This window comes from Drosophila takahashii, unplaced genomic scaffold (assembly GCF_030179915.1).
Source record: "Drosophila takahashii strain IR98-3 E-12201 unplaced genomic scaffold, DtakHiC1v2 scaffold_25, whole genome shotgun sequence".
In the NCBI taxonomy this organism is placed as follows: domain Eukaryota; kingdom Metazoa; phylum Arthropoda; class Insecta; order Diptera; family Drosophilidae; genus Drosophila; species Drosophila takahashii.
In genome coordinates this window covers 18,711-45,492 of record NW_027221705.1, presented here as the reverse complement: position 1 = coordinate 45,492, position 26,782 = coordinate 18,711, and the positions used below count along the sequence as shown (strand labels likewise).

The 26,782-nt window shown below is 32.6% G+C and overlaps 7 non-coding genes across 7 annotated transcripts; all 7 read left to right on the top strand.

Annotated features, from left to right (window-relative positions):
- Positions 1-516: 516 nt before the first annotated feature.
- Positions 517-695, top strand: LOC138914520 (5.8S ribosomal RNA). The gene has a single exon (XR_011420365.1). It is a non-coding gene; the product is annotated as a 5.8S ribosomal RNA (ribosomal RNA).
- Positions 696-1,093: 398 nt separating this feature from the next.
- LOC138914514 (large subunit ribosomal RNA) lies at positions 1,094-5,050 on the top strand. The gene has a single exon (XR_011420359.1). It is a non-coding gene; the product is annotated as a large subunit ribosomal RNA (ribosomal RNA).
- Positions 5,051-10,680: 5,630 nt separating this feature from the next.
- On the top strand, positions 10,681-12,675 carry LOC138914508 (small subunit ribosomal RNA). Its single transcript, XR_011420353.1, has one exon. It is a non-coding gene; the product is annotated as a small subunit ribosomal RNA (ribosomal RNA).
- A 623-nt stretch (positions 12,676-13,298) lies between these two features.
- Positions 13,299-13,477, top strand: LOC138914519 (5.8S ribosomal RNA). The gene has a single exon (XR_011420364.1). It is a non-coding gene; the product is annotated as a 5.8S ribosomal RNA (ribosomal RNA).
- A 398-nt stretch (positions 13,478-13,875) lies between these two features.
- On the top strand, positions 13,876-17,832 carry LOC138914513 (large subunit ribosomal RNA). The gene has a single exon (XR_011420358.1). It is a non-coding gene; the product is annotated as a large subunit ribosomal RNA (ribosomal RNA).
- Positions 17,833-23,717: 5,885 nt separating this feature from the next.
- On the top strand, positions 23,718-25,712 carry LOC138914507 (small subunit ribosomal RNA). Its single transcript, XR_011420352.1, has one exon. It is a non-coding gene; the product is annotated as a small subunit ribosomal RNA (ribosomal RNA).
- A 623-nt stretch (positions 25,713-26,335) lies between these two features.
- Positions 26,336-26,514, top strand: LOC138914515 (5.8S ribosomal RNA). The gene has a single exon (XR_011420360.1). It is a non-coding gene; the product is annotated as a 5.8S ribosomal RNA (ribosomal RNA).
- Positions 26,515-26,782: the final 268 nt, after the last annotated feature.

Here is a 26,782-nt window from a genome sequence, read left to right as displayed (position 1 = left end):
AAAATATGATCTTAAAAGTAAAAGATCAAATAAATTTCGAACAAGCAAATCGAAATATTGTAATAATATAATATTATTACAAATAAATTAAATAGAAACAAACATAAAATTCGAACAAGCAAATCGAATTATTAATATAATAAAATATATTTTATATATTTATTATAAACTTTTGTGTGTATATGGACCATAATATACACGCGTTGCGAGATGTATTGGCCAACTAATTTGATGATGATCATACATTGGATAATGCAACAACCTAAAATATACAATGTTGTACCTGGTTTCAGGTTAATGTTTTATATAAAATTATCAATATATATTAACAAACAAATGCCATTACAAATAATACTTTGATATATATTGTTTATATAAAACTAAGACATTTCGCAGCATTTATTTTAGGTATATAAATACATTTATTGAAGGAATTGATATATGCCAGTAAAATGGTGTATTTTTAATTTCTTTCAATAAAAACATATTTGACCAAATTTAAAACCAATATTATAAAACTCTAAGCGGTGGATCACTCGGCTCATGGGTCGATGAAGAACGCAGCAAACTGTGCGTCATCGTGTGAACTGCAGGACACATGAACATCGACATTTTGAACGCATATCGCAGTCCATGCTGTTATGTACTTTAATTAATTTTATAGTGCTGCTTGGACTACATATGGTTGAGGGTTGTAAGACTATGCTAATTAAGTTGTTTATACAAATTTTATAATAAAATTTTATAAGCATATGGTATATTATTGGATAAAAATAATTTAATTATTTTATTCATAATATTAACAAATATATGAAAAACATTATCTCACAATAGTAATTAAACTTTGAGAAAAACGAAGAGGAATATTTTCTTTTTCAATCAAATAATACTGAGAAATGTCTAGCATAAAATATTATCTAGAATTGTCTCTTATTAATGATTTGAAATATGAAAAACGTTGACAATATTATTATTCTTCGATAATTCGTTACAAATAAATGCCATTAATATATATATACGTCAGCTTTAAACGAATTTAATAAAATGTTTTATCATTATATATAAAGAATTAATTGCAAATAAAAGTTATATACAACCTCAACTCATATGGGACTACCCCCTGAATTTAAGCATATTAATTAGGGGAGGAAAAGAAACTAACAAGGATTTTCTTAGTAGCGGCGAGCGAAAAGAAATCAGTTCAGCACTAAGTCACTTTGTCTATATGGCAAATGTGAGATGCAGTGTATGGAGCGTCAATATTCTAGTATGAGAAATTAACGATTTAAGTCCTTCTTAAATGAGGCCATTTACCCATAGAGGGTGCCAGGCCCGTATAACGTTAATGATTACTAGATGATGTTTCCAAAGAGTCGTGTTGCTTGATAGTGCAGCACTAAGTGGGTGGTAAACTCCATCTAAAACTAAATATAACCATGAGACCGATAGTAAACAAGTACCGTGAGGGAAAGTTGAAAAGAACTCTGAATAGAGAGTTAAACAGTACGTGAAACTGCTTAGAGGTTAAGCCCGATGAACCTGAATATCCGTTATGGAAAATTCATCATTAAAATTGTAATATTTAAACAATATTATGATAATAGTGTGCATTTTTTCCATATAAGGACATTGTAATCTATTAGCATACCAAATTTATCATAAAATATAACTTATAGTTTATTCAAATTAAATTGCTTGCATTTTAACACAGAATAAATGTTATTAATTTGATAAAGTGCTGATAGATTTATATGAATACAGTGCGTTAATTTTTCGGAATTATATAATGGCATGATTATCATTGATTTTTGTGTTTATTATATGCACTTGTAGGATTAACAATGCGAAAGATTCAGGATACCTTCGGGACCCGTCTTGAAACACGGACCAAGGAGTCTAACATATGTGCAAGTTATTGGGATATAAACCTAATAGCGTAATTAACTTGACTAATAATGGGATTAGTTTTTTAACTATTTATAGCTAATTAACACAATCCCGGGGCGTTCTATATAGTTATGTATAATGATATTTATATTATTTATGCCTCTAACTGGAACGTACCTTGAGCATATATGCTGTGACCCGAAAGATGGTGAACTATACTTGATCAGGTTGAAGTCAGGGGAAACCCTGATGGAAGACCGAAACAGTTCTGACGTGCAAATCGATTGTCAGAATTGAGTATAGGGGCGAAAGACCAATCGAACCATCTAGTAGCTGGTTCCTTCCGAAGTTTCCCTCAGGATAGCTGGTGCATTTTAATATTATATAAAATAATCTTATCTGGTAAAGCGAATGATTAGAGGCCTTAGGGTCGAAACGATCTTAACCTATTCTCAAACTTTAAATGGGTAAGAACCTTAACTTTCTTGATATGAAGTTTAAGGTTATGATATAATGTGCCCAGTGGGCCACTTTTGGTAAGCAGAACTGGCGCTGTGGGATGAACCAAACGTAATGTTACGGTGCCCAAATTAACAACTCATGCAGATACCATGAAAGGCGTTGGTTGCTTAAAACAGCAGGACGGTGATCATGGAAGTCGAAATCCGCTAAGGAGTGTGTAACAACTCACCTGCCGAAGCAACTAGCCCTTAAAATGGATGGCGCTTAAGTTGTATACCTATACATTACCGCTAAAGTAGATGATTTATATTACTTGTGATATAAATTTTGAAACTTTAGTGAGTAGGAAGGTACAATGGTATGCGTAGAAGTGTTTGGCGTAAGCCTGCATGGAGCTGCCATTGGTACAGATCTTGGTGGTAGTAGCAAATAATCGAATGAGACCTTGGAGGACTGAAGTGGAGAAGGGTTTCGTGTGAACAGTGGTTGATCACGAGTTAGTCGGTCCTAAGTTCAAGGCGAAAGCCGAAAATTTTCAAGTAAAACCAAAAACGCAATATATACAAATCAAGCTAATATAATATACTTGAATAATTTTGAACGAAAGGGAATACGGTTCCAATTCCGTAACCTGTTGAGTATCCGTTTGTTATTAAATATGGGCCTCGTGCTCATCCTGGCAACAGGAACGACCATAAAGAAGCCGTCGAGAGATATCGGAAGAGTTTTCTTTTCTGTTTTATAGCCGTACTACCATGGAAGTCTTTCGCAGAGAGATATGGTAGATGGGCTAGAAGAGCATGACATATACTGTTGTGTCGATATTTTCTCCTCGGACCTTGAAAATTTATGGTGGGGACACGCAAACTTCTCAACAGGCCGTACCAATATCCGCAGCTGGTCTCCAAGGTGAAGAGTCTCTAGTCGATAGAATAATGTAGGTAAGGGAAGTCGGCAAATTAGATCCGTAACTTCGGGATAAGGATTGGCTCTGAAGATTGAGATAGTCGGGCTTGATTGGGAAACAATAACATGGTTTATGTGCTCGTTCTGGGTAAATAGAGTTTCTAGCATTTATGTTAGTTACTTGTTCCCCGGATAGTTAGTTACGTAGCCAATTGTGGAACTTTCTTGCTAAAATTTTTAAGAATACTAATTGGGTCAAACCAATTAGTTCTTATTAATTATAACGATTATCAATTAACAATCAATTCAGAACTGGCACGGACTTGGGGAATCCGACTGTCTAATTAAAACAAAGCATTGTGATGGCCCTAGCGGGTGTTGACACAATGTGATTTCTGCCCAGTGCTCTGAATGTCAAAGTGAAGAAATTCAAGTAAGCGCGGGTCAACGGCGGGAGTAACTATGACTCTCTTAAGGTAGCCAAATGCCTCGTCATCTAATTAGTGACGCGCATGAATGGATTAACGAGATTCCTACTGTCCCTATCTACTATCTAGCGAAACCACAGCCAAGGGAACGGGCTTGGAATAATTAGCGGGGAAAGAAGACCCTTTTGAGCTTGACTCTAATCTGGCAGTGTAAGGAGACATAAGAGGTGTAGAATAAGTGGGAGATATTAGACTTCGGTTTGGTATCGTCAATGAAATACCACTACTCTTATTGTTTCCTTACTTACTTGATTAAATGGAACGTGTATCATTTCCTAGCCATTATACGGATATATTTATTATATCTTATGGTATTGGGTTTTGATGCAAGCTTCTTGATCAAAGTATCACGAGTTTGTTATATAATCGCAAACAAATTCTTTAATAAAACGGTGCATTTATGTATTTTTGATTTGAAAATTTGGTATAACTCCAATTACTCAGGTATGATCCAATTCAAGGACATTGCCAGGTAGGGAGTTTGACTGGGGCGGTACATCTCTCAAATAATAACGGAGGTGTCCCAAGGCCAGCTCAGTGCGGACAGAAACCACACATAGAGCAAAAGGGCAAATGCTGACTTGATCTCGGTGTTCAGTACACACAGGGACAGCAAAAGCTCGGCCTATCGATCCTTTTGGTTTAAAGAGTTTTTAACAAGAGGTGTCAGAAAAGTTACCATAGGGATAACTGGCTTGTGGCGGCCAAGCGTTCATAGCGACGTCGCTTTTTGATCCTTCGATGTCGGCTCTTCCTATCATTGTGAAGCAAAATTCACCAAGCGTTGGATTGTTCACCCATGCAAGGGAACGTGAGCTGGGTTTAGACCGTCGTGAGACAGGTTAGTTTTACCCTACTAATGACAAAACGTTGTTGCGACAGCATTCCTGCGTAGTACGAGAGGAACCGCAGGTACGGACCAATGGCACAATACTTGTTCGAGCGAACAGTGGTATGACGCTACGTCCGTTGGATTATGCCTGAACGCCTCTAAGGTCGTATCCGTGCTGGACTGCAATGATAAATAAGGGGCAATTTGCATTGTATGGCTTCTAAACCATTTAAAGTTTATAATTTACTTTATAAACGACAATGGATGTGATGCCAATGTAATTTGTAACATAGTAAATTGGGAGGATCTTCGATCACCTGATGCCGCGCTAGTTACATATAAAAGCATTATTTAATACAATGACAAAGCCTAGAATCAATTGTAAACGACTTTTGTAACAGGCAAGGTGTTGTAAGTGGTTGAGCAGCTGCCATACTGCGATCCACTGAAGCTTATCCTTTGCTTGATGATTCGATAATAAACATAAATTTAATTGTGTTTATTTTGTTTGGCTTTTTTAAGTCAGAATATATATATATATAAAATATATATATATAAAATAATAATTATATTTAAATAAATTTTATTTAAATATATTTAACAATGGTAGCCATATGTATCGTCATCCTATTAGTGACGCGTATAAAAATATTCTAAGTCCGAACATGCAAATAAGAGACATATGCAAGTATATGTACTTCTTAAGGTAGCCAACTGAATCGTCATCCTATTAGTGACGTGTATACAAATATTCTAAGTCCGAACATACAAGTAAGAGACATATGCAAGTATATGTACCTCTTAAGGTAGCCAACTGAATCGTCATCCTATTAGTGACGTGTATAAAAATATTCTAAGTCCGAACATACAAGTAAGAGACATATGCAAGTATATGTACCTCTTAAGGTAGCCAACTGAATCGTCATCCTATTAGTGACGTGTATAAAAATATTCTAAGTCCGAACATACAAGTAAGAGACATATGCAAGTATATGTACCTCTTAAGGTAGCCAACTGAATCGTCATCCTATTAGTGACGCGTATAAAAATATTCTAAGTCCGAACATGCAAATAAGAGACATATGCAAGTATATGTACCTCTTAAGGTAGCCAACTGAATCGTCATCCTATTAGTGACGTGTATAAAAATATTCTAAGTCCGAACATACAAGTAAGAGACATATGCAAGTATATGTACCTCTTAAGGTAGCCAACTGAATCGTCATCCTATTAGTGACGTGTATAAAAATATTCTAAGTCCGAACATACAAGTAAGAGACATATGCAAGTATATGTACCTCTTAAGGTAGCCAACTGAATCGTCATCCTATTAGTGACGTGTATAAAAATATTCCAAGTCCAAACATGAGTTATATGGATATGAAAATAATATTAAGTTCTAGTATGGATATGAAAAAAATGAGTTATATGGATATGGGAAAAATAACAAGTTCTAGTATGGATATGAAAAAAATGAGTTATGTGGATATGGGAAAAATAATAAGTTCTAGTATGGATATGAAAAAAAAATGAGTTATATGGATATGGAAAAGAATACAGAGTTCTAGTATGGATATGGAAAAATGAGTTATATGAATATGGGAAAAATGATAAGTTCTAGTATGGATATGAAAAAATATTGAGTTATATGGATATTAAAGAAATAATAAGTTCTAGTATGGATATGGAATACAATGAGTTATATAGATATGGCAAAAAATTTAATGTTCTAGTATGGATATGAAAAAAATTAGTTATATCAATATGGGAAAATTTATAAGTTCTAGTATGGATATGGGAAAAATAATAAGTTCTAGTATGGATATAAAAAAATATTGAGTTATATGGATATTAAAGAAATAATAAGTTCTAGTATGGATATGGAAAAAAATTAGTTATATTGATATGCTAAATAATGAGTTATATGCATATGGGAAAAATACTAAGTTGTAGTATGGATATGGGAAGAATACTGAGTTCTAGTATGGATATGGGAAAAATAATCAGTTCTAGTATGGATATGAAAAAATATTGAGTTTTATGGATATTGAAGAGATAATAAGCTCTAGTATGGATATGGAAAAAATTAATTATATTGTAATAGTAAATAATAAGTTATATGGATATAGGAAGAAAATTAGGTTCTAGTATGGATATGAAAAAAATTAGTTCTATGGATATGGGAAAAATAAAAAGTTCTGGTATGGATATGGAAAAATATTAAGTTATATGGATATTAAAGAAATAATAAGTTCTAGTATGGATATGGAATAAAATGAGTTATATAGATATGGCAAAAATATAATGTTCTAGTATGGATATGAAAAAAATTAGTTATATGAATATGGGAAAATTTATAAGTTCTAGTATGGATATGGGAAAAAGAATAAGTTCTAGTATGGATATGAAAAAATATTGAGTTATATGAATATTAAAGAAATAATAAGTTCTAGTATGAATATGGAAAAATATTATTTATATTGATATGGTAAATAATGATTTATATGGATATGGGATAAATACTAAATTCTAGTGTGGATATGGAAAAAACGAGTTATATGGATATGGGAAAAATAATAAGTTCAAGTATGGATATGGAAAAAAATTAGTTTAATAGTTATAGGTATGGAAAAAAATTAATTATATAGATATAGAACAAAAAATAAGTTATATGGATATGGTGGCATCAGTACGAAATATGCCCAATTTACATACACCGGAGCCGCAGTACGATAAATACCCAATATTTAGACGTCGTGGCCAAAAACATATATAGGGAGGCAGTGCTCGCCGACCGGTTGTATTGTTCAAAATTTATGTTTTTCATATTATTTTGGCAATGCTATATATAAATGATATCTTATACATATAATTCAATTATAGCGATATGGAAATACCATATTATATGTATAAAGAAAAAAAATGTATAATAAAATATACATTGACATACAAATATGGCTAGTTGTATGGATATGCCGTATTCATTATATGGATACGGCATATAGATTATATAAATATGACCAAAAAATATTTTATATTGATATGGCAAATAAAGAAATTACTTGAATATGGAAATAAAAGAAGTTATATTGATATGGAAGAAAATAATGAGTCATATAGATATGTTGGCATCAGTACGAAATATGCCCAATTTACATACACCGGGGCCGCAGTACGAAAAATACCCAATATTTAGACGTCGTGGCCAAAAACATATATAGGGAGGCAGTGCTCGCCGACCGGCCGTATTGTTCAAAATTTATGTTTATCATATTATTTTGGCAATGCTATATATAAATGATATCTTATACATATAATTCAATTATAGCGATATGGAAATACCATATTATATGTATAAAGAAAAAAAATGTATAATAAAATATACATTGACATACAAATATGGCTAGTTGTATGGATATGCCGTATTCATTATATGGATACGGCATATAGATTATATAAATATGACCAAAAAATATTTTATATTGATATGGCAAATAAAGAAATTACTTGAATATGGAAATAAAAGAAGTTATATTGATATGGAAGAAAATAATGAGTCATATAGATATGTTGGCATCAGTACGAAATATGCCCAATTTACATACACCGGGGCCGCAGTACGAAAAATACCCAATATTTAGACGTCGTGGCCAAAAACATATATAGGGAGGCAGTGCTCGCCGACCGGCCGTATTGTTCAAAATTTATGTTTATCATATTATTTTGGCAATGCTATATATAAATGATATCTTATACATATAATTCAATTATAGCGATATGGAAATACCATATTATATGTATAAAGAAAAAAAATGTATAATAAAATATACATTGACATACAAATATGGCTAGTTGTATGGATATGCCGTATTCATTATATGGATACGGCATATAGATTATATAAATATGACCAAAAAATATTTTATATTGATATGGCAAATAAAGAAATTACTTGAATATGGAAATAAAAGAAGTTATATTGATATGGAAGAAAATAATGAGTCATATAGATATGTTGGCATCAGTACGAAATATGCCCAATTTACATACACCGGGGCCGCAGTACGAAAAATACCCAATATTTAGACGTCGTGGCCAAAAACATATATAGGGAGGCAGTGCTCGCCGACCGGCCGTATTGTTCAAAATTTATGTTTATCATATTATTTTGGCAATGCTATATATAAATGATATCTTATACATATAATTCAATTATAGCGATATGGAAATACCATATTATATGTATAAAGAAAAAAAATGTATAATAAAATATACATTGACATACAAATATGGCTAGTTGTATGGATATGCCGTATTCATTATATGGATACGGCATATAGATTATATAAATATGACCAAAAAATATTTTATATTGATATGGCAAATAAAGAAATTACTTGAATATGGAAATAAAAGAAGTTATATTGATATGGAAGAAAATAATGAGTCATATAGATATGTTGGCATCAGTACGAAATATGCCCAATTTACATACACCGGGGCCGCAGTACGAAAAATACCCAATATTTAGACGTCGTGGCCAAAAACATATATAGGGAGGCAGTGCTCGCCGACCGGCCGTATTGTTCAAAATTTATGTTTATCATATTATTTTGGCAATGCTATATATAAATGATATCTTATACATATAATTCAATTATAGCGATATGGAAATACCATATTATATGTATAAAGAAAAAAAATGTATAATAAAATATACATTGACATACAAATATGGCTAGTTGTATGGATATGCCGTATTCATTATATGGATACGGCATATAGATTATATGGATATGACCAAAAAATAATTCATAAAGAAATTATATGAATATGGCAGAAATAATTGGTTATATTAATATGATCAAATAATACTTTATATAAAAAAGTGAATATCTTTGGTTGGGTGGCAAAGAGAATTAAATATGCCCGATATATAGACGTCGTGGCCAAAAACTACTATAGGGTGAAGTGCTTGTCTGTTGGTCTATATATATACATATAATATTTTATGCGTACACATTATTATTATAGATAGTTAATATCTATCGTATGGGTGGCAAACGGAATTAAATAATTTCGATATTTAGACGTCGTGGCCAAAAACTACTATAGGATGGTCAGTGGTTGTCCACCAATTAATTATTGAACAAACCATATGAATATCATATGCTGTTGTCAATATAATGTATATCAATAATAATAAAAAATAAGGATGGTACAGTAAGTAGTCCATCTACTATTGAACAAAATATATTATAATATATACTTTTGTTATCAATAGAACAACATATATTAAAATCAAAATATTATCCGTATAAATTTGTTTCTTAAATGAAATTAAGACTTGGCTACGCGGTTAATATTATAAACCCATGATAATAAGGTGAAACAGAGGTCAAGTTTCTATTATATATAGAATAACAAATTGTTTCCGACTTTTATCGTTAATCTTTGGTGGCAGGTATATATGATAATTTATATTAAATTATTATATCCCCTGTCGTTTGGGCACAGAGTATCGCTTGCCGGTACAATGTGTTTACAAAAAGCATTATAATAAAATATAATTGCAATATTAGTGATCAAAATAATTTCATATGCGCTCGGTTTTATATCATATATTACCAGAGAGTTATATGGAAAAGATAAATTTTAAATTTATCATCAAAATGCAAATGATTTAACTCAATATTTATATTGGTTAAACAAAAATTGTACATGTGTGGATACAATAATTATGTATGTTGAACAAAAATGATATTTTAGAATGAAATATGTATATATAATATAATAAAAACTTATAGAAAGAACAATATATATTGAAAATTGTGTTATAAAAAAGTTGTACTTTTTCTTTAACATCAATTATAAACTTGTTATATTAGTGGCGAAACAAGTAAAAATTAAAGAACGTATACGAATGCCATATAAAAATGGCCGTATTCGAATTAAAATAGAATTATTTCACAAAGCAAAAAAAAAATATTGAATTAAAATCAATATTTAAGAAAAACCGAACATATAAAATGGAAATAAAATCTATTATATTTATATTACTAATTTCTATTCAAAAAATATGAATGAAATATGAACGAAAACATTATTCTGGTTGATCCTGCCAGTAGTTATATGCTTGTCTCAAAGATTAAGCCATGCATGTCTAAGTACACACGAATTAAAAGTGAAACCGCAAAAGGCTCATTATATCAGTTATGGTTCCTTAGATCGTTAACAGTTACTTGGATAACTGTGGTAATTCTAGAGCTAATACATGCAATTAAAACATGAACCTTATGGGACATGTGCTTTTATTAGGCTAAAACCAAGCGATCGCAAGATCGTTATATTGGTTGAACTCTAGATAACATGCAGATCGTATGGTCTTGTACCGACGACAGATCTTTCAAATGTCTGCCCTATCAACTTTTGATGGTAGTATCTAGGACTACCATGGTTGCAACGGGTAACGGGGAATCAGGGTTCGATTCCGGAGAGGGAGCCTGAGAAACGGCTACCACATCTAAGGAAGGCAGCAGGCGCGTAAATTACCCACTCCCAGCTCGGGGAGGTAGTGACGAAAAATAACAATACAGGACTCATATCCGAGGCCCTGTAATTGGAATGAGTACACTTTAAATCCTTTAACAAGGACCAATTGGAGGGCAAGTCTGGTGCCAGCAGCCGCGGTAATTCCAGCTCCAATAGCGTATATTAAAGTTGTTGCGGTTAAAACGTTCGTAGTTGAACTTGTGCTTCATACGGGTAGTACAACTTACAATTGTGGTTAGTACTATACCTTTATGTATGTAAGCGTATTACCGGTGGAGTTCTTATATGTGTTTAAATACTTGTATTTTTTCATATGTTCCTCCTATTTAAAAACCTGCATTAGTGCTCTTAAACGAGTGTTATTGTGGGCCGGTACAATTACTTTGAACAAATTAGAGTGCTTAAAGCAGGCTTCAAATGCCTGAATATTCTGTGCATGGGATAATGAAATAAGACCTCTGTTCTGCTTTCATTGGTTTTCAGATCAAGAGGTAATGATTAATAGAAGCAGTTTGGGGGCATTAGTATTACGACGCGAGAGGTGAAATTCTTGGACCGTCGTAAGACTAACTTAAGCGAAAGCATTTGCCAAAGATGTTTTCATTAATCAAGAACGAAAGTTAGAGGTTCGAAGGCGATCAGATACCGCCCTAGTTCTAACCATAAACGATGCCAGCTAGCAATTGGGTGTAGCTACTTTTATGGCTCTCTCAGTCGCTTCCCGGGAAACCAAAGCTTTTGGGCTCCGGGGGAAGTATGGTTGCAAAGCTGAAACTTAAAGGAATTGACGGAAGGGCACCACCAGGAGTGGAGCCTGCGGCTTAATTTGACTCAACACGGGAAAACTTACCAGGTCCGAACATAAGTGTGTAAGACAGATTGATAGCTCTTTCTCGAATCTATGGGTGGTGGTGCATGGCCGTTCTTAGTTCGTGGAGTGATTTGTCTGGTTAATTCCGATAACGAACGAGACTCAAATATATTAAATAGATATCTTCAGGATTATGGTGTTGAAGCTTATATAGCCTTCATTCATGGTGGCAGTAAAATGTTTATTGTGTTTGAATGTGTTTATATAAGTGGAGCCGTACCTGTTGGTTTGTCCCATTATAAGGACACTAGCTTCTTAAATGGACAAATTGCGTCTAGCAATAATGAGATTGAGCAATAACAGGTCTGTGATGCCCTTAGATGTCCTGGGCTGCACGCGCGCTACAATGAAAGTATCAACGTGTATTTCCTAGACCGAGAGGTCCGGGTAAACCGCTGAACCACTTTCATGCTTGGGATTGTGAACTGAAACTGTTCACATGAACTTGGAATTCCCAGTAAGTGTGAGTCATTAACTCGCATTGATTACGTCCCTGCCCTTTGTACACACCGCCCGTCGCTACTACCGATTGAATTATTTAGTGAGGTCTCCGGACGTGATCACTGTGACGCCTTGTGTGTTACGGTTGTTTCGCAAAAGTTGACCGAACTTGATTATTTAGAGGAAGTAAAAGTCGTAACAAGGTTTCCGTAGGTGAACCTGCGGAAGGATCATTATTGTATAATATCCTTACCGTTAATAAAAAAATTTGTTAATACAAATTTAATACAAATTACCAATATATATATATATATACATAATAATTATAATAATAATTATACCAAAAATATGATCTTAAAAGTAAAAGATCAAATAAATTTCGAACAAGCAAATCGAAATATTGTAATAATATAATATTATTACAAATAAATTAAATAGAAACAAACATAAAATTCGAACAAGCAAATCGAATTATTAATATAATAAAATATATTTTATATATTTATTATAAACTTTTGTGTGTATATGGACCATAATATACACGCGTTGCGAGATGTATTGGCCAACTAATTTGATGATGATCATACATTGGATAATGCAACAACCTAAAATATACAATGTTGTACCTGGTTTCAGGTTAATGTTTTATATAAAATTATCAATATATATTAACAAACAAATGCCATTACAAATAATACTTTGATATATATTGTTTATATAAAACTAAGACATTTCGCAGCATTTATTTTAGGTATATAAATACATTTATTGAAGGAATTGATATATGCCAGTAAAATGGTGTATTTTTAATTTCTTTCAATAAAAACATATTTGACCAAATTTAAAACCAATATTATAAAACTCTAAGCGGTGGATCACTCGGCTCATGGGTCGATGAAGAACGCAGCAAACTGTGCGTCATCGTGTGAACTGCAGGACACATGAACATCGACATTTTGAACGCATATCGCAGTCCATGCTGTTATGTACTTTAATTAATTTTATAGTGCTGCTTGGACTACATATGGTTGAGGGTTGTAAGACTATGCTAATTAAGTTGTTTATACAAATTTTATAATAAAATTTTATAAGCATATGGTATATTATTGGATAAAAATAATTTAATTATTTTATTCATAATATTAACAAATATATGAAAAACATTATCTCACAATAGTAATTAAACTTTGAGAAAAACGAAGAGGAATATTTTCTTTTTCAATCAAATAATACTGAGAAATGTCTAGCATAAAATATTATCTAGAATTGTCTCTTATTAATGATTTGAAATATGAAAAACGTTGACAATATTATTATTCTTCGTTAATTCGTTACAAATAAATGCCATTAATATATATATACGTCAGCTTTAAACGAATTTAATAAAATGTTTTATCATTATATATAAAGAATTAATTGCAAATAAAAGTTATATACAACCTCAACTCATATGGGACTACCCCCTGAATTTAAGCATATTAATTAGGGGAGGAAAAGAAACTAACAAGGATTTTCTTAGTAGCGGCGAGCGAAAAGAAATCAGTTCAGCACTAAGTCACTTTGTCTATATGGCAAATGTGAGATGCAGTGTATGGAGCGTCAATATTCTAGTATGAGAAATTAACGATTTAAGTCCTTCTTAAATGAGGCCATTTACCCATAGAGGGTGCCAGGCCCGTATAACGTTAATGATTACTAGATGATGTTTCCAAAGAGTCGTGTTGCTTGATAGTGCAGCACTAAGTGGGTGGTAAACTCCATCTAAAACTAAATATAACCATGAGACCGATAGTAAACAAGTACCGTGAGGGAAAGTTGAAAAGAACTCTGAATAGAGAGTTAAACAGTACGTGAAACTGCTTAGAGGTTAAGCCCGATGAACCTGAATATCCGTTATGGAAAATTCATCATTAAAATTGTAATATTTAAACAATATTATGATAATAGTGTGCATTTTTTCCATATAAGGACATTGTAATCTATTAGCATACCAAATTTATCATAAAATATAACTTATAGTTTATTCAAATTAAATTGCTTGCATTTTAACACAGAATAAATGTTATTAATTTGATAAAGTGCTGATAGATTTATATGAATACAGTGCGTTAATTTTTCGGAATTATATAATGGCATGATTATCATTGATTTTTGTGTTTATTATATGCACTTGTAGGATTAACAATGCGAAAGATTCAGGATACCTTCGGGACCCGTCTTGAAACACGGACCAAGGAGTCTAACATATGTGCAAGTTATTGGGATATAAACCTAATAGCGTAATTAACTTGACTAATAATGGGATTAGTTTTTTAACTATTTATAGCTAATTAACACAATCCCGGGGCGTTCTATATAGTTATGTATAATGATATTTATATTATTTATGCCTCTAACTGGAACGTACCTTGAGCATATATGCTGTGACCCGAAAGATGGTGAACTATACTTGATCAGGTTGAAGTCAGGGGAAACCCTGATGGAAGACCGAAACAGTTCTGACGTGCAAATCGATTGTCAGAATTGAGTATAGGGGCGAAAGACCAATCGAACCATCTAGTAGCTGGTTCCTTCCGAAGTTTCCCTCAGGATAGCTGGTGCATTTTAATATTATATAAAATAATCTTATCTGGTAAAGCGAATGATTAGAGGCCTTAGGGTCGAAACGATCTTAACCTATTCTCAAACTTTAAATGGGTAAGAACCTTAACTTTCTTGATATGAAGTTTAAGGTTATGATATAATGTGCCCAGTGGGCCACTTTTGGTAAGCAGAACTGGCGCTGTGGGATGAACCAAACGTAATGTTACGGTGCCCAAATTAACAACTCATGCAGATACCATGAAAGGCGTTGGTTGCTTAAAACAGCAGGACGGTGATCATGGAAGTCGAAATCCGCTAAGGAGTGTGTAACAACTCACCTGCCGAAGCAACTAGCCCTTAAAATGGATGGCGCTTAAGTTGTATACCTATACATTACCGCTAAAGTAGATGATTTATATTACTTGTGATATAAATTTTGAAACTTTAGTGAGTAGGAAGGTACAATGGTATGCGTAGAAGTGTTTGGCGTAAGCCTGCATGGAGCTGCCATTGGTACAGATCTTGGTGGTAGTAGCAAATAATCGAATGAGACCTTGGAGGACTGAAGTGGAGAAGGGTTTCGTGTGAACAGTGGTTGATCACGAGTTAGTCGGTCCTAAGTTCAAGGCGAAAGCCGAAAATTTTCAAGTAAAACCAAAAACGCAATATATACAAATCAAGCTAATATAATATACTTGAATAATTTTGAACGAAAGGGAATACGGTTCCAATTCCGTAACCTGTTGAGTATCCGTTTGTTATTAAATATGGGCCTCGTGCTCATCCTGGCAACAGGAACGACCATAAAGAAGCCGTCGAGAGATATCGGAAGAGTTTTCTTTTCTGTTTTATAGCCGTACTACCATGGAAGTCTTTCGCAGAGAGATATGGTAGATGGGCTAGAAGAGCATGACATATACTGTTGTGTCGATATTTTCTCCTCGGACCTTGAAAATTTATGGTGGGGACACGCAAACTTCTCAACAGGCCGTACCAATATCCGCAGCTGGTCTCCAAGGTGAAGAGTCTCTAGTCGATAGAATAATGTAGGTAAGGGAAGTCGGCAAATTAGATCCGTAACTTCGGGATAAGGATTGGCTCTGAAGATTGAGATAGTCGGGCTTGATTGGGAAACAATAACATGGTTTATGTGCTCGTTCTGGGTAAATAGAGTTTCTAGCATTTATGTTAGTTACTTGTTCCCCGGATAGTTAGTTACGTAGCCAATTGTGGAACTTTCTTGCTAAAATTTTTAAGAATACTAATTGGGTCAAACCAATTAGTTCTTATTAATTATAACGATTATCAATTAACAATCAATTCAGAACTGGCACGGACTTGGGGAATCCGACTGTCTAATTAAAACAAAGCATTGTGATGGCCCTAGCGGGTGTTGACACAATGTGATTTCTGCCCAGTGCTCTGAATGTCAAAGTGAAGAAATTCAAGTAAGCGCGGGTCAACGGCGGGAGTAACTATGACTCTCTTAAGGTAGCCAAATGCCTCGTCATCTAATTAGTGACGCGCATGAATGGATTAACGAGATTCCTACTGTCCCTATCTACTATCTAGCGAAACCACAGCCAAGGGAACGGGCTTGGAATAATTAGCGGGGAAAGAAGACCCTTTTGAGCTTGACTCTAATCTGGCAGTGTAAGGAGACATAAGAGGTGTAGAATAAGTGGGAGATATTAGACTTCGGTTTGGTATCGTCAATGAAATACCACTACTCTTATTGTTTCCTTACTTACTTGATTAAATGGAACGTGTATCATTTCCTAGCCATTATACGGATATATTTATTATATCTTATGGTATTGGGTTTTGATGCAAGCTTCTTGATCAAAGTATCACGAGTTTGTTATATAATCGCAAACAAATTCTTTAATAAAACGGTGCATTTATGTATTTTTGATTTGAAAATTTGGTATAACTCCAATTACTCAGGTATGATCCAATTCAAGGACATTGCCAGGTAGGGAGTTTGACTGGGGCGGTACATCTCTCAAATAATAACGGAGGTGTCCCAAGGCCAGCTCAGTGCGGACAGAAACCACACATAGAGCAAAAGGGCAAATGCTGACTTGATCTCGGTGTTCAGTACACACAGGGACAGCAAAAGCTCGGCCTATCGATCCTTTTGGTTTAAAGAGTTTTTAACAAGAGGTGTCAGAAAAGTTACCATAGGGATAACTGGCTTGTGGCGGCCAAGCGTTCATAGCGACGTCGCTTTTTGATCCTTCGATGTCGGCTCTTCCTATCATTGTGAAGCAAAATTCACCAAGCGTTGGATTGTTCACCCATGCAAGGGAACGTGAGCTGGGTTTAGACCGTCGTGAGACAGGTTAGTTTTACCCTACTAATGACAAAACGTTGTTGCGACAGCATTCCTGCGTAGTACGAGAGGAACCGCAGGTACGGACCAATGGCACAATACTTGTTCGAGCGAACAGTGGTATGACGCTACGTCCGTTGGATTATGCCTGAACGCCTCTAAGGTCGTATCCGTGCTGGACTGCAATGATAAATAAGGGGCAATTTGCATTGTATGGCTTCTAAACCATTTAAAGTTTATAATTTACTTTATAAACGACAATGGATGTGATGCCAATGTAATTTGTAACATAGTAAATTGGGAGGATCTTCGATCACCTGATGCCGCGCTAGTTACATATAAAAGCATTATTTAATACAATGACAAAGCCTAGAATCAATTGTAAACGACTTTTGTAACAGGCAAGGTGTTGTAAGTGGTTGAGCAGCTGCCATACTGCGATCCACTGAAGCTTATCCTTTGCTTGATGATTCGATAATAAACATAAATTTAATTGTGTTTATTTTGTTTGGCTTTTTTAAGTCAGAATATATATATATATATAAAATATATTTATATAAAATAATAATTATATTTAAATAAATTTTATTTAAATATATTTAACAATGGTAGCCATATGTATCGTCATCCTATTAGTGACGCGTATAAAAATATTCTAAGTCCGAACATGCAAATAAGAGACATATGCAAGTATATGTACTTCTTAAGGTAGCCAACTGAATCGTCATCCTATTAGTGACGTGTATACAAATATTCTAAGTCCGAACATACAAGTAAGAGACATATGCAAGTATATGTACCTCTTAAGGTAGCCAACTGAATCGTCATCCTATTAGTGACGTGTATAAAAATATTCTAAGTCCGAACATACAATTAAGAGACATATGCAAGTATATGTACCTCTTAAGGTAGCCAACTGAATCGTCATCCTATTAGTGACGCGTATAAAAATATTCTAAGTCCGAACATGCAAATAAGAGACATATGCAAGTATATGTACCTCTTAAGGTAGCCAACTGAATCGTCATCCTATTAGTGACGTGTATAAAAATATTCTAAGTCCGAACATACAAGTAAGAGACATATGCAAGTATATGTACCTCTTAAGGTAGCCAACTGAATCGTCATCCTATTAGTGACGTGTATAAAAATATTCTAAGTCCGAACATACAAGTAAGAGACATATGCAAGTCAATGTTCCTCTTAAAATAGATGATTGAATCGTCATCCTATTAGTGACGTGTATAAAAATATTCCAAGTCCAAACATGAGTTATATGGATATGAAAATAATATTAAGTTCTAGTATGGATATGAAAAAAATGAGTTATATGGATATGGGAAAAATAACAAGTTCTAGTATGGATATGAAAAAAATGAGTTATGTGGATATGGGAAAAATAATAATTTCTAGTATGGATATGAAAAAAAAATGAGTTATATGGATATGGAAAAGAATACAGAGTTCTAGTATGGATATGGAAAAATGAGTTATATGAATATGGGAAAAATGATAAGTTCTAGTATGGATATGAAAAAATATTGAGTTATATGGATATTAAAGAAATAATAAGTTCTAGTATGGATATGGAATAAAATGAGTTATATAGATATGGCAAAAAATTTAATGTTCTAGTATGGATATGAAAAAAATTAGTTATATGAATATGGGAAAATTTATAAGTTCTAGTATGGATATGGGAAAAATAATAAGTTCTAGTATGGATATAAAAAAATATTGAGTTATATGGATATTAAAGAAATAATAAGTTCTAGTATGGATATGGAAAAAAATTAGTTATATTGATATGCTAAATAATGAGTTATATGCATATGGGAAAAATACTAAGTTGTAGTATGGATATGGGAAGAATACTGAGTTCTAGTATGGATATGGGAAAAATAATCAGTTCTAGTATGGATATGAAAAAATATTGAGTTTTATGGATATTGAAGAGATAATAAGCTCTAGTATGGATATGGAAAAAATTAATTATATTGTAATAGTAAATAATAAGTTATATGGATATAGGAAGAAAATTAGGTTCTAGTATGGATATGAAAAAAATTAGTTCTATGGATATGGGAAAAATAAAAAGTTCTGGTATGGATATGGAAAAATATTAAGTTATATGGATATTTAAGAAATAATAAGTTCTAGTATGGATATGGAATAAAATGAGTTGTAGAGATATGGCAAAAATATAATGTTCTAGTATGGATATGAAAAAAATTAGTTATATGAATATGGGAAAATTTATAAGTTCTAGTATGGATATGGGAAAAAGAATAAGTTCTAGTATGGATATGAAAAAATATTGAGTTATATGAATATTAAAGAAATAATAAGTTCTAGTATGAATATGGAAAAATATTATTTATATTGATATGGTAAATAATGATTTATATGGATATGGGATAAATACTAAATTCTAGTGTGGATATGGATAATTATATAGATATAGAACAAAAAATAAGTTATATGGATATGGTGGCATCAGTACGAAATATGCCCAATTTACATACACCGGAGCCGCAGTACGATAAATACCCAATATTTAGACGTCGTGGCCAAAAACATATATAGGGAGGCAGTGCTCGCCGACCGGCCGTATTGTTCAAAATTTATGTTTATCATATTATTTTGGCAATGCTATATATAAATGATATCTTATACATATAATTCAATTATAGCGATATGGAAATACCATATTATATGTATAAAGAAAAAAAATGTATAATAAAATATACATTGACATACAAATATGGCTAGTTGTATGGATATGCCGTATTCATTATATGGATACGGCATATAGATTATATAAATATGACCAAAAAATATTTTATATTGATATGGCAAATAAAGAAATTACTTGAATATGGAAATAAAAGAAGTTATATTGATATGGAAGAAAATAATGAGTCATATAGATATGTTGGCATCAGTACGAAATATGCCCAATTTACATACACCGGGGCCGCAGTACGAAAAATACCCAATATTTAGACGTCGTGGCCAAAAACATATATAGGGAGGCAGTGCTCGCCGACCGGCCGTATTGTTCAAAATTTATGTTTATCATATTATTTTGGCAATGCTATATATAAATGATATCTTATACATATAATTCAATTATAGCGATATGGAAATACCATATTATATGTATAAAGAAAAAAAATGTATAATAAAATATACATTGACATACAAATATGGCTAGTTGTATGGATATGCCGTATTCATTATATGGATACGGCATATAGATTATATAAATATGACCAAAAAATATTTTATATTGATATGGCAAATAAAGAAATTACTTGAATATGGAAATAAAAGAAGTTATATTGATATGGAAGAAAATAATGAGTCATATAGATATGTTGGCATCAGTACGAAATATGCCCAATTTACATACACCGGGGCCGCAGTACGAAAAATACCCAATATTTAGACGTCGTGGCCAAAAACATATATAGGGAGGCAGTGCTCGCCGACCGGCCGTATTGTTCAAAATTTATGTTTATCATATTATTTTGGCAATGCTATATATAAATGATATCTTATACATATAATTCAATTATAGCGATATGGAAATACCATATTATATGTATAAAGAAAAAAAATGTATAATAAAATATACATTGACATACAAATATGGCTAGTTGTATGGATATGCCGTATTCATTATATGGATACGGCATATAGATTATATAAATATGACCAAAAAATATTTTATATTGATATGGCAAATAAAGAAATTACTTGAATATGGAAATAAAAGAAGTTATATTGATATGGAAGAAAATAATGAGTCATATAGATATGTTGGCATCAGTACGAAATATGCCCAATTTACATACACCGGGGCCGCAGTACGAAAAATACCCAATATTTAGACGTCGTGGCCAAAAACATATATAGGGAGGCAGTGCTCGCCGACCGGCCGTATTGTTCAAAATTTATGTTTATCATATTATTTTGGCAATGCTATATATAAATGATATCTTATACATATAATTCAATTATAGCGATATGGAAATACCATATTATATGTATAAAGAAAAAAAATGTATAATAAAATATACATTGACATACAAATATGGCTAGTTGTATGGATATGCCGTATTCATTATATGGATACGGCATATAGATTATATAAATATGACCAAAAAATATTTTATATTGATATGGCAAATAAAGAAATTACTTGAATATGGAAATAAAAGAAGTTATATTGATATGGAAGAAAATAATGAGTCATATAGATATGTTGGCATCAGTACGAAATATGCCCAATTTACATACACCGGGGCCGCAGTACGAAAAATACCCAATATTTAGACGTCGTGGCCAAAAACATATATAGGGAGGCAGTGCTCGCCGACCGGCCGTATTGTTCAAAATTTATGTTTATCATATTATTTTGGCAATGCTATATATAAATGATATCTTATACATATAATTCAATTATAGCGATATGGAAATACCATATTATATGTATAAAGAAAAAAAATGTATAATAAAATATACATTGACATACAAATATGGCTAGTTGTATGGATATGCCGTATTCATTATATGGATACGGCATATAGATTATATAAATATGACCAAAAAATATTTTATATTGATATGGCAAATAAAGAAATTACTTGAATATGGAAATAAAAGAAGTTATATTGATATGGAAGAAAATAATGAGTCATATAGATATGTTGGCATCAGTACGAAATATGCCCAATTTACATACACCGGGGCCGCAGTACGAAAAATACCCAATATTTAGACGTCGTGGCCAAAAACATATATAGGGAGGCAGTGCTCGCCGACCGGCCGTATTGTTCAAAATTTATGTTTATCATATTATTTTGGCAATGCTATATATAAATGATATCTTATACATATAATTCAATTATAGCGATATGGAAATACCATATTATATGTATAAAGAAAAAAAATGTATAATAAAATATACATTGACATACAAATATGGCTAGTTGTATGGATATGCCGTATTCATTATATGGATACGGCATATAGATTATATGGATATGACCAAAAAATAATTCATAAAGAAATTATATGAATATGGCAGAAATAATTGGTTATATTAATATGATCAAATAATACTTTATATAAAAAAGTGAATATCTTTGGTTGGGTGGCAAAGAGAATTAAATATGCCCGATATATAGACGTCGTGGCCAAAAACTACTATAGGGTGAAGTGCTTGTCTGTTGGTCTATATATATACATATAATATTTTATGCGTACACATTATTATTATAGATAGTTAATATCTATCGTATGGGTGGCAAACGGAATTAAATAATTTCGATATTTAGACGTCGTGGCCAAAAACTACTATAGGATGGTCAGTGGTTGTCCACCAATTAATTATTGAACAAACCATATGAATATCATATGCTGTTGTCAATATAATGTATATCAATAATAATAAAAAATAAGGATGGTACAGTAAGTAGTCCATCTACTATTGAACAAAATATATTATAATATATACTTTTGTTATCAATAGAACAACATATATTAAAATCAAAATATTATCCGTATAAATTTGTTTCTTAAATGAAATTAAGACTTGGCTACGCGGTTAATATTATAAACCCATGATAATAAGGTGAAACAGAGGTCAAGTTTCTATTATATATAGAATAACAAATTGTTTCCGACTTTTATCGTTAATCTTTGGTGGCAGGTATATATGATAATTTATATTAAATTATTATATCCCCTGTCGTTTGGGCACAGAGTATCGCTTGCCGGTACAATGTGTTTACAAAAAGCATTATAATAAAATATAATTGCAATATTAGTGATCAAAATAATTTCATATGCGCTCGGTTTTATATCATATATTACCAGAGAGTTATATGGAAAAGATAAATTTTAAATTTATCATCAAAATGCAAATGATTTAACTCAATATTTATATTGGTTAAACAAAAATTGTACATGTGTGGATACAATAATTATGTATGTTGAACAAAAATGATATTTTAGAATGAAATATGTATATATAATATAATAAAAACTTATAGAAAGAACAATATATATTGAAAATTGTGTTATAAAAAAGTTGTACTTTTTCTTTAACATCAATTATAAACTTGTTATATTAGTGGCGAAACAAGTAAAAATTAAAGAACGTATACGAATGCCATATAAAAATGGCCGTATTCGAATTAAAATAGAATTATTTCACAAAGCAAAAAAAAAATATTGAATTAAAATCAATATTTAAGAAAAACCGAACATATAAAATGGAAATAAAATCTATTATATTTATATTACTAATTTCTATTCAAAAAATATGAATGAAATATGAACGAAAACATTATTCTGGTTGATCCTGCCAGTAGTTATATGCTTGTCTCAAAGATTAAGCCATGCATGTCTAAGTACACACGAATTAAAAGTGAAACCGCAAAAGGCTCATTATATCAGTTATGGTTCCTTAGATCGTTAACAGTTACTTGGATAACTGTGGTAATTCTAGAGCTAATACATGCAATTAAAACATGAACCTTATGGGACATGTGCTTTTATTAGGCTAAAACCAAGCGATCGCAAGATCGTTATATTGGTTGAACTCTAGATAACATGCAGATCGTATGGTCTTGTACCGACGACAGATCTTTCAAATGTCTGCCCTATCAACTTTTGATGGTAGTATCTAGGACTACCATGGTTGCAACGGGTAACGGGGAATCAGGGTTCGATTCCGGAGAGGGAGCCTGAGAAACGGCTACCACATCTAAGGAAGGCAGCAGGCGCGTAAATTACCCACTCCCAGCTCGGGGAGGTAGTGACGAAAAATAACAATACAGGACTCATATCCGAGGCCCTGTAATTGGAATGAGTACACTTTAAATCCTTTAACAAGGACCAATTGGAGGGCAAGTCTGGTGCCAGCAGCCGCGGTAATTCCAGCTCCAATAGCGTATATTAAAGTTGTTGCGGTTAAAACGTTCGTAGTTGAACTTGTGCTTCATACGGGTAGTACAACTTACAATTGTGGTTAGTACTATACCTTTATGTATGTAAGCGTATTACCGGTGGAGTTCTTATATGTGTTTAAATACTTGTATTTTTTCATATGTTCCTCCTATTTAAAAACCTGCATTAGTGCTCTTAAACGAGTGTTATTGTGGGCCGGTACAATTACTTTGAACAAATTAGAGTGCTTAAAGCAGGCTTCAAATGCCTGAATATTCTGTGCATGGGATAATGAAATAAGACCTCTGTTCTGCTTTCATTGGTTTTCAGATCAAGAGGTAATGATTAATAGAAGCAGTTTGGGGGCATTAGTATTACGACGCGAGAGGTGAAATTCTTGGACCGTCGTAAGACTAACTTAAGCGAAAGCATTTGCCAAAGATGTTTTCATTAATCAAGAACGAAAGTTAGAGGTTCGAAGGCGATCAGATACCGCCCTAGTTCTAACCATAAACGATGCCAGCTAGCAATTGGGTGTAGCTACTTTTATGGCTCTCTCAGTCGCTTCCCGGGAAACCAAAGCTTTTGGGCTCCGGGGGAAGTATGGTTGCAAAGCTGAAACTTAAAGGAATTGACGGAAGGGCACCACCAGGAGTGGAGCCTGCGGCTTAATTTGACTCAACACGGGAAAACTTACCAGGTCCGAACATAAGTGTGTAAGACAGATTGATAGCTCTTTCTCGAATCTATGGGTGGTGGTGCATGGCCGTTCTTAGTTCGTGGAGTGATTTGTCTGGTTAATTCCGATAACGAACGAGACTCAAATATATTAAATAGATATCTTCAGGATTATGGTGTTGAAGCTTATATAGCCTTCATTCATGGTGGCAGTAAAATGTTTATTGTGTTTGAATGTGTTTATATAAGTGGAGCCGTACCTGTTGGTTTGTCCCATTATAAGGACACTAGCTTCTTAAATGGACAAATTGCGTCTAGCAATAATGAGATTGAGCAATAACAGGTCTGTGATGCCCTTAGATGTCCTGGGCTGCACGCGCGCTACAATGAAAGTATCAACGTGTATTTCCTAGACCGAGAGGTCCGGGTAAACCGCTGAACCACTTTCATGCTTGGGATTGTGAACTGAAACTGTTCACATGAACTTGGAATTCCCAGTAAGTGTGAGTCATTAACTCGCATTGATTACGTCCCTGCCCTTTGTACACACCGCCCGTCGCTACTACCGATTGAATTATTTAGTGAGGTCTCCGGACGTGATCACTGTGACGCCTTGTGTGTTACGGTTGTTTCGCAAAAGTTGACCGAACTTGATTATTTAGAGGAAGTAAAAGTCGTAACAAGGTTTCCGTAGGTGAACCTGCGGAAGGATCATTATTGTATAATATCCTTACCGTTAATAAAAAAATTTGTTAATACAAATTTAATACAAATTACCAATATATATATATATATACATAATAATTATAATAATAATTATACCAAAAATATGATCTTAAAAGTAAAAGATCAAATAAATTTCGAACAAGCAAATCGAAATATTGTAATAATATAATATTATTACAAATAAATTAAATAGAAACAAACATAAAATTCGAACAAGCAAATCGAATTATTAATATAATAAAATATATTTTATATATTTATTATAAACTTTTGTGTGTATATGGACCATAATATACACGCGTTGCGAGATGTATTGGCCAACTAATTTGATGATGATCATACATTGGATAATGCAACAACCTAAAATATACAATGTTGTACCTGGTTTCAGGTTAATGTTTTATATAAAATTATCAATATATATTAACAAACAAATGCCATTACAAATAATACTTTGATATATATTGTTTATATAAAACTAAGACATTTCGCAGCATTTATTTTAGGTATATAAATACATTTATTGAAGGAATTGATATATGCCAGTAAAATGGTGTATTTTTAATTTCTTTCAATAAAAACATATTTGACCAAATTTAAAACCAATATTATAAAACTCTAAGCGGTGGATCACTCGGCTCATGGGTCGATGAAGAACGCAGCAAACTGTGCGTCATCGTGTGAACTGCAGGACACATGAACATCGACATTTTGAACGCATATCGCAGTCCATGCTGTTATGTACTTTAATTAATTTTATAGTGCTGCTTGGACTACATATGGTTGAGGGTTGTAAGACTATGCTAATTAAGTTGTTTATACAAATTTTATAATAAAATTTTATAAGCATATGGTATATTATTGGATAAAAATAATTTAATTATTTTATTCATAATATTAACAAATATATGAAAAACATTATCTCACAATAGTAATTAAACTTTGAGAAAAACGAAGAGGAATATTTTCTTTTTCAATCAAATAATACTGAGAAATGTCTAGCATAAAATATTATCTAGAATTGTCTCTTATTAATGATTTGAAATATGAAAAACGTTGAC